Source organism: Pinus tabuliformis, chromosome 9 (assembly GCF_031772625.1).
Source record: "Pinus tabuliformis cultivar Carrire ecotype Pingquan chromosome 9, CPIR1, whole genome shotgun sequence".
In the NCBI taxonomy this organism is placed as follows: Eukaryota; Viridiplantae; Streptophyta; class Pinopsida; order Pinales; family Pinaceae; genus Pinus; species Pinus tabuliformis.
In genome coordinates this window covers 1230080008-1230089564 of record NC_142307.1, presented here as the reverse complement: position 1 = coordinate 1230089564, position 9557 = coordinate 1230080008, and the positions used below count along the sequence as shown (strand labels likewise).

The 9557-nt window shown below is 35.9% G+C and overlaps 1 pseudogene; it reads right to left on the bottom strand.

Moving 5' to 3' along the window:
* Positions 1–359: 359 nt before the first annotated feature.
* On the bottom strand, positions 360–854 carry LOC149152979 (F-box/kelch-repeat protein At1g22040 pseudogene; annotated as a pseudogene).
* Between the last annotated feature and the right edge of the window lie 8703 nt (positions 855–9557).

Genomic DNA, 9557 nt, shown 5'->3' with positions numbered 1-9557 from the left:
ATAAAGAATATCCAAATGTTACATCTATAGAACTCTTTTCCAAACTCCAAGACATTAAGAAAAAGTAGAGGCAATTCAGAATATGATAGAAAAATCCTTAGATGAGATGCATGTCGAAGGATCCGAAGGCCCAAAGACAGTCAAATCAGAGCGTTTGAAATTCAGCACAGCTCTTGCAGAAATTCTCGTCCCTGTGGATTCTATTAAAATTTGGTGCATTTGGTACTTCATTGGTAAACATATGCTTCATTGCAGGAATCTATGAACACACAGGAAGGGAATTTGGTACCTGAAATGTTTAAATAAATATATGCAAAGAGCAAAAAAACAGAGCTGAGAACAAACTCTAAAGAAACAAATTACAACGAACTGAGCTCTGAAAAAATACAGGCCTGCAAAACAGTGACATTGTCGCTAATGTCTTTTGTAATAATATGAAGCTTTCCCAAGAATCCAGCTAGTAGGTAAGGTGACTCTGAATTTGTGTGATCTACAACAGGTACTTTCCTCAAAATGACTTTCCATGTATCTTCCTGGGGATCATACATTTTAATCTTACCGCTGTCTAATGAACTAGAAGGATCCAACGCATACAAGTTACCATCCACCACAATGCTTAATTTTGTCCATGTCTGCCTTGCAGGCCAACCATCTCCCATACCGTTTGGCATCTCCAGCCAAGAATCAGTAGCAGGATCATAGGCTTCACCACCAACATCTACAAAGAAAGGCCACGAATATAAGCTATGTGGTACACATAGTTTTCCTCTAAATGATATCATTTCAGTAGCAATTGGTTTTAGCATATCTGCCAAAAAATCTGTGGGTAGAACTTGAGCTCGTGCAAATGGCATGTTTGGAATTTGGGTCCAGGTATTTGTAACAGGATCATAAACCTCTGCCTACTGAAGTGGAGTTAATCCACCTCTGCCCCTATTCACTCCACCTACCACATAAAGCTTGTTGTTCAGGAAAGCTGTTTTACAATAAGCCCTTGCAGCTATGTTACCAGAAACGAGAAACCGGAAATGAAACGAGAAACGACAACGGTTCGAGAAACGTAGTTTGGAGGTTTCGCATTCAAGAAACGAGGAGAGAGAAAAAACAACAAAAATATGAAAAACACAGATTTAATTTCAATTTTCAATATAGTTTCAACTAGATTTACGGCCAGATTGCAATAAAAAATTAAATAAATTGAATACGGTTTATCTCACATACTAAAGCTTAACAAATTGACCATTAAATATATGTCTTTTGTTTCTTATGCCTTCTGCTAATTATTGTTTATGTGTGGAAATTTCAAAAAATTGTATATATATGTCACCCAAGACCAAAATATACCATTCGGAGAGAAACAATAAGTAAAATCTACAATTGAATGTACACTTCTTAAACCATATATGGAATTATGTTTAAGCTATGAGTTTTACCCATATATATTAATGCAGAGATTAACTTAAAATTAATGCAGAGATTAACTTGTTTTCAAAAAGGGAAATCGACCTAGGTGGTATCTGGTCTTCAATTGCTATTAGGAGTGCTAGTAGTTCTCAGTTTGATGAGCTTAGTGAAACTCTACTCTTCAGGTTTCTTTGTGAATGATGCAAACAACTACAAACACTTTTACATTCATAAAGAATATCCAAATGTTACATCTATAGAACTCTTTTCCAAACTCCAAGACATTAAGAAAAAGTAGAGGCAATTCAGAATATGATAGAAAAATCCTTAGATGAGATGCATGGCGAAGGATCCGAAGGCCCAAAGACAGTCGAATCAGAGCGTTTGAAATTCAGCACAGCTCTTGCAGAAATTCTCGTCCCTGTGGATTCTATTAAAATTTGGTGCATTTGGTACTTCATTGGTAAACATATGCTTCATTGCAGGAATCTATGAACACACAGGAAGGGAATTTGGTACCTGAAATGTTTAAATAAATATATGCAAAGAGCAAAAAAACAGAGCTGAGAACAAACTCTAAAGAAACAAATTACAACGAACTGAGCTCTAAAAAAATACAGGTTAACAAAAACGGCCGTAGAAAACGGTGTTTCCCGTGCCGTTACTATGATAAACCGAATTTTCATTATATTGGCTTTGGTTGTATTCACCCGAAGAACATTGTGCAGGTAAATTGTACTCTGTTGTGACATTTCATTGTTAACTGTGTCTAGACGGTTTATCATAGGTACGAGGCAGAGGAGGCCAAGTTCCTGTCCCATAAGGGTCTTGCACAAAAGGGAATTTAACCAAACAAACAAACAAAAGACGTCGCAAATGGAAGACTATAACATGAAATAGAAATTCAAGCGAATCTTACCATCGCAAAAATCAATGGATCCTTAGGGCTTCAGCTCAAAATCCTCAAAATCATAATTTCCACTACGAAGCCTTCGACAATTTTAAAGAATTTTCAACCATAAACCTGCATAAATCAAGATGGCAGCGTTCAGAAGTGAATGGAGTTGCAGCGAATTTACCCACAGAAATACTGAAAAAATAAAACTCTTCAATTCCACAACCCATAACGCTCCACCTTCACCTCAATCTCTGACATGTTTCTGCAGTTGCCAAAGATGAGAGAGAAACAATGGTTCCTTGAGTATGGCAAGCGCTAGGTAGTTTGAAAAGTTATTATGGAAACCGGCTATTTTATCCAATGGTAGCAATTATTCGAATCGTCTAACATCAAATCAGACGGACGATAACGATGACAGCAAAGACCACAGGAAATTTCATCTCAGAAGGAACGCCTTACGGCTTAATTAAGAACTTGTGAATTATATACATTAAAGACAAAACTACCCAAAACAAAACAAATGTGGCCTCTAAAGCTTCTCCTATCATCTTCTTTCTCAATATCAAACCACTTTTCATCTTCTTTCTCAATGTCAAACCACCTTTCAATTCATTATTAGGTCAAAACCAATAAGAAAAGCAATTTCCAAAAAATTTGAATCATTTCAAAAATGCGTATCTACCTGATTCAGACTAACCATATTCTTCGACGTTTCTCCTTCACTAGCATATCATCTCATCTCCTCAATGGCTACATACAAATTCGTTGTTTCTCCTTCACTCGAACATCATCTCATCTCCTCAATGGCTACGCACAAAAATTAGAAAACAATCAGAATCTGCCACCATATTGATTATATATAAATGAGATAAACAGCCCAAACAAACAAAACGTATGCAAGAAAATGTCAGCCCTTTAAATTGAAACAAAAGCATCCCTCGTATCATCTACTTTCTCAATAGTAAATCCTCTTGTTTAACCTACTGCAAATCGGAGCTTATTTCAAATCATTCGCTAGACCAAATTAATAACCAATAATTGCCAAAGGAAAATAGAGAAAAATTAAAATTAAAACACATACTTGTGTATTGAAATACGTTGAAATCGAAAAAATAGTAAAACCCTTCCGCACAATAGTAAACCCTTTTAATTTGTGACAGGTTCAGTCTGAAATCGAAATAAGGAATAATACGCATTAACTTCTTCCAGGGTCATCGCCATATTTTAACGATTTTTTTCTGAACAGACATCTATAGGGTGAGCAGTTTACCAAATCAAAAACAGAATGACGAATTTGTATCAACGAGACGAGGTGGTATCAACGAGGCGAGTGTCAATCCGCCCTTAGACGAGTCTATTTTGTTGCGAATGGAGTTGCAGCTAATTTACCCACAGAAATATTGAAAAAATAAAACTCTTCAATTCCACAACCCATAACGCTCCACCTTCACCTCAATCTATGACATGTTTCTGCAGTTGCCGAAGATGAGAGAGAAACAATGGTTCCTTGAGTATGGCAAGCGCTAGGTAGTTTGAAAAGTTATTATGGAAACCAGCTATTTGATCCAACAGTAGCAATTATTCGAATCGTCTAACATCAAATCAGACAGACGATAACGATGACAGCAAAGACCACAGGAAATTTCATCTCAGAGGGAACGCCTTACGGCGTAATTAATAATAATAAGAAGTAATGTGAATTAAAATTGAATATATCATAATATTAATATATTGTATATATTATTGGCGTGAGTTAAAAGTTAAGATTGAATTAGAGAATAATAAATTTTCAATTTAGTGATATATTTTTTTAATTATTTTTAGAGTTTGATATATTCTATTTATAATTTAATAGGTTAAAATATTATATTAAAAAATTAAGAAAATAAAATATATGGCAAGGAGATTGTGAATTGACATATTAAATATAATCGATAATCTCAAACATTTTTTTCCATGGTGGTTGAGTTAGTAGGTACTTTTAATATCTTTCTATTTCTCATTTGTTTTTTAAGTAAGCCAATGTGAAAAAAATAATGTATTATATTTTATTCCTAGTTGTTTAATTAGTGGAGCACTCCCAATATTCCTCTACTTGTTTTTAAGCGGGCATATATTACAATATTTCTTTTTGGTTGTTTAATTATTGGAGTACTCGTAACATTCCTCCACTTATATTTAATTGTACATATTATTCCTCCACCTATATTTAATTGTAGGTATGTGACAAAAAAAATTCATATCATAGGATATTTATATATCGTAGTCTTGTTAATTAATACAATATTTTGAATATTTTCTTCTTAAATTAGTATTTTCTTGTTAAATTAATAGAGAATTCCCAACTTTTTTTTTTGAGATCCCAACTATTCCATCAATTCTTATTTTGCAACAATAATTCAAGATTTAGAAGTAGGCCATTGAATATGTGAAAGTTTTAGACTATGTTCATCTATATGTATGCAATGCTTTTTAGAGTAACTGAGCACACATCAAGATGTTATATGATCATCGTTTTAGCCTTATATCCTTCCATCTTAGCAATAAGATATGGATATATTTTTAAAATAATGCTTTCAAAAAGCTAAATTTCATAAGCTTCATCCACTTCTTCTTCTCTTTTTTCCTTTCTTTGTTTTCCTCTCATTTTTTTCTTGCTTTTTTTTTCTTTTTTCTTCAGAAGAAAAAAACAAAACTGAATTTTATTAGAGATAATTCAGTTTACATTGTGCATGACATATTCAAAAGTTCATAATTCAGCTGCAATGAGACCATCATCCCGATATAACCAGACATAGTGAGTACAGAAGCATACTACAAAAAGAGGTAGATATCGAAAGATATACCAGAAACCTTTTAACAACCAAAAGTGACCAAATAGTACCAAAAAGGAACAGAAGTGAGAAGATGACAATATGAGTTGAGCATAGACAAAATATTCATTTAAGGAAGAGAAAATATGTCCTCCCCTTGTGCAACACCATGAAGAAAAGAAGAAACAAACATATATCCCTCCTCATCCAACAACCCTCGCTTTGATAAGAGATCAACCATAGATTTTGATTCGCGAAATATGTGTTGTATGTTGTAATGTTGGAATATGCTAAGTAGCTCACCAGTACATGTCCTCCAGTATCTTAACTTGGGAGGGTTGAAATGTGATCTGCCAGAAAACCCATCAACAATGGTTTTCGAATCCCCGTAGATGTGAATGACCGAAACCTGTTTCTCAGCAGCGAACCAGAGGAGTCCCCAAAGAGCCACCAATTCGACACAGGTATTGGTGCCCATACCCCCATATCAGTGTATCCTATAGGAAACAACTGCATCAATGTATAAAAAAACTCCACAACCACATCTCCCATTCTTCTCTGCCCCATCAAAAAAGTCGGTTGACAAAGAGATCTGATTATGATGGGGAAGGTGCCATGATAAGAATCTAGATTTGGGGCAAACATTTGCTCAAAAATCAAAGTGCTCAGAATCACTCAAAAACAGACCGACCGCGTCCGTCTCAGCGATACGATCCCAACACAACTTGTTTCACTCAAAACGGAGCTCATATGAGAAATATAGAGACTTCTATCCATTTTGTCAAATAGGTAAAATTTTGGGTACAACGCTGACTGGGATGCTGACTAGGCATCCGTATAGCCCAGTCAGCAAAAAAAATATTCCTTGGAATATTCCTTGGAATATTCCAAATATATTCCCATAGGTGGCTCAATCAGATTGTGACAAGTGTCGGCATATTATTGGTCAAATGCATTTGAGGTGGACCATTGACAGGCTGACACATGGCAAGCCCAAAGGCTGTCATGTTCCCTCTCAAAGGTCAGGTAAAATTATTTGGAAGGTCGACAAAGTCGAACCTGCAACCTCTCCCACACAAGCCCCACACCTCACCGCTATGTCGCAACGATGTTACTTAACATACATGGAGCACGGTTTTCATTTAAAGAGATTAAATGTGGTGGTTGGGGAAAGAGAGGGCCAACCCCCTCCGCATGTGACCAACTTTGTAATCGAAGGCTAGCGCTAACACTAACCACGCGTTTAACGCGCTAAATGGAGATTAGCGCTAATTAACCAAGCTTATCCCCTGATAATTGTGGATTTAGTTGGCAACAGTTTTGGCAGGTCTGACAAATCCGACATTGCTCCATTTTTGGTGGGGTTAACTGGAGTTTCTCCAGATTTGGTGGAGTTTTCCTAGGGAAAACTGAAGAGACCATAACTTTTGCTAAATTCGACCAATTTTGGCTCATAAAGAGTCATTCCTAGATGATTTGGATTCTCTGAACACAATGGAATAGGTTGCAGAGGCAGAAAGGCACTTTTGTACGTGATTTTGCTACGTTGAAGTTTAAGGAAGCCTAGGGCCACCAGGAGAGGAGGTCAAGCCTAGATCAGCTGAAGTCCAATTGCAGAGATTGGATAGTCATTTTTGGGGTTTTTTAGTCTTATGAATCCAATGGAGTAGGTTACAAAGCCATTGGAGCACTACAGGTTCATGTAATCAGAGGATTGACCATTAATCCAAAGAGGGCCTAGTCATTGAAGCAGGTCCAAGGAGATGTAGCCCAGGAGGGGTGAACTCCTTTATCAACTTTGTGTTATGAATTGTTGTGTTTTATTTCTTTGCATTTTACTTTTTGTATATGTGTTTTAAACAACTAATTAATCTCATAAATTGCTCATAAAAGACACTCAACACTTAACACATAATTCCTCATATTTTGGTTAATTTGAGACGATCCTAAACACATTTATTTTTATTTGATGAGGGAGCTTACATAGCATTAACAAGTTTGCGCAATATTCATATCAAGTTGGTATTAGAGCAAGTTTATCTCATTTTAACCCTAATATGGTTTGCTAAGTTAGCTAGAAAATTAGCTATTGGTTTTGTATTTGTTCAAGGAGAATTTAACTGTGTGAAAGATAAAGAAAGGAGATGGTCTGAGGTGCTTCTTTGTTGAGAGAATTTTTGAAGCTTTGTGAAGCTTTTTGATGCTTTACAAATGTAATGGCAGCTTCAACAAGTGATGTTTCTAATCCATATTCCTTAGCAAGACTCTTTGATTTAGAGATGTTGCAAGAGCTTATCATCATGAGAGATATGGTGCAAGAGATGAATGAAGATAGGAAGGAGAACACTATACTTCAAGAGGAGTTGATGACCATGAAGGAGGAGAAGCAAGAGCTTCTTGAAAAGATGCATGAGATGGAGATTCAACTCCATGATGCCAAGGAAACCCTAGCCAAGTATGTGCATGAAAATGAGGTATGCAATTCAAATTTATCTTCAATTTCCTCTCAAAATGAATGTTTTGGTGCTTTTGAAAGACACACTAGAGGAATAGAGTCCAAATTATTGATGAAGATGTGTTATGAAGGTAAAGGGTTAGGCAAAAAGGCACAAGGCATAGTTGAGCCAATTGTTGTTGAGGAAAGGCCTAGGTATTTGGGTCTTGGTTATGGACAACGTGATGGATAATGCTCCAAAGCCAAGGAGGCACATGAAGGTGTTACAAGAAGGAATTTCATTACATGTTCATTACCTCAAGCTTGTGAAGTTTCTGTTCATGAGGAATGCAAAAGTTTTATACCCACTTTGCAAGAAGATACTCATAAGCATGCAACTAGTGGAAATGACAAACAAGAGGATGTTGAAAGATCTAAGGCCATTGAAACCATTGTTGGTATTCCAAAGAGAGCCACTACCTCATCAAATTCACCTCTTTAAGAAGGCAACAAAGGTGAATGTGCAAGGTATAAATCTGCCTTTAATCAAGTTTATTTTGATTATGATAAACATGGCAAATCTTCACATAAGATTTGGAGAAAATTTACGTGTTCCTTTTGTGGTTTGAATAACCACATTATTTTTAGGTGTTGGAAGAGGATAGCCATACATAGGAAACTTTTAAAACAAAAGAAACAGAAAGCCAAAGGTCCATTGGATAATGGAAACCATGTTGAAAAGAAGATACAATTATTTTGCACTCATTTCCATAAGCAGGGTCATATTGTAGACAAGTGTTGGACTTTGCATCCAATGAGTCATCCATGAGATTTGAAGAAGGTGGAGAGAGATTTGGCAAGAATGGAAAAGAGGATTCCATAATTGAGGTGGGTCAGGATGATACACATGATGAAGTGCATCTGAAAGAAGCGCCATTGAAATGGTTTGTAAAGAGATGGTTAGATTTCTTAACCAATTAAGGCCTTGCATTTATTTTGATAATTGATGCAAATTTTGTCTTATTTATGCATTTCCTTATTATTTGGATGCATTTCTTTTCTCCTGAAAGTATGTTGCATATTGCATGAAGCAAGATGTTGGGAAGTAGAGTTATGTTGACTCACTTAGATGCAACAAAGATGGAAATTTGCAACTACAAATCTGCATGTATGTTTCATTCTTGAACTTGCATGTTTACGCCAGGAAGGTGTTCGAAAGTAGAGTTATGTTGACGCACTTTATTACATCAAATTTGGTCATTTCATCTCTTTGAGTACTTGTACATACTAATGGGATTCTTGTACTTGTGAGAAAGTTGAGAATTTTTATACACGCACGAGAGTTTGTGTGTGTGAACAGTGGAATTTTTAATAGTTTCATTGTGCTTTAACATGCGTGAGTGATTGACGTGTGTTGTTATATACCTAGGGGGGATAATATGGGGTACCAAGGGAGGTACCCAAGGTAATAATGTAATAATGGGATGGGTCATAGTAATAAATAAGGTGGTTAACCCATATCATGTAAGGGACCACAAGTAGTTAATAATAATGTAATGGGCCCATGGTATTAGTTGATGGTATGAGGGAACCATGGTAATGACCCATGGTATTGTATGTATGAGGCCTATATAAAGGCTAGAGACTCCAAGTCACGGAATATAGTGAAGGATTATTGTATGAACAGGAATATGGCTTGTGGAGTGTTCTCCTTCCTTAAGGAGTGAATGTATGGTGTTGTCCTACCTTAAGGGTTTGATCTATAAAGAATCATTTCATATTATTTCTGGGTTTATTTGCATTATCTTATATTTTCATATCAGATATATAATATTTCCGGGTTAGATTTATAACAAGTGGTATCAAAGCTATAACAAGTGGTATCAGAGCTACAACAAGTGGTATCAGAGCTATAACAAGTGGTATCAAAGCTACAAAAAGTGGTATCAGAGCTACAACAAGTGGAATCAGAGCTACAACAAGTGGTATCAGAGCACTTTCTTGGGCA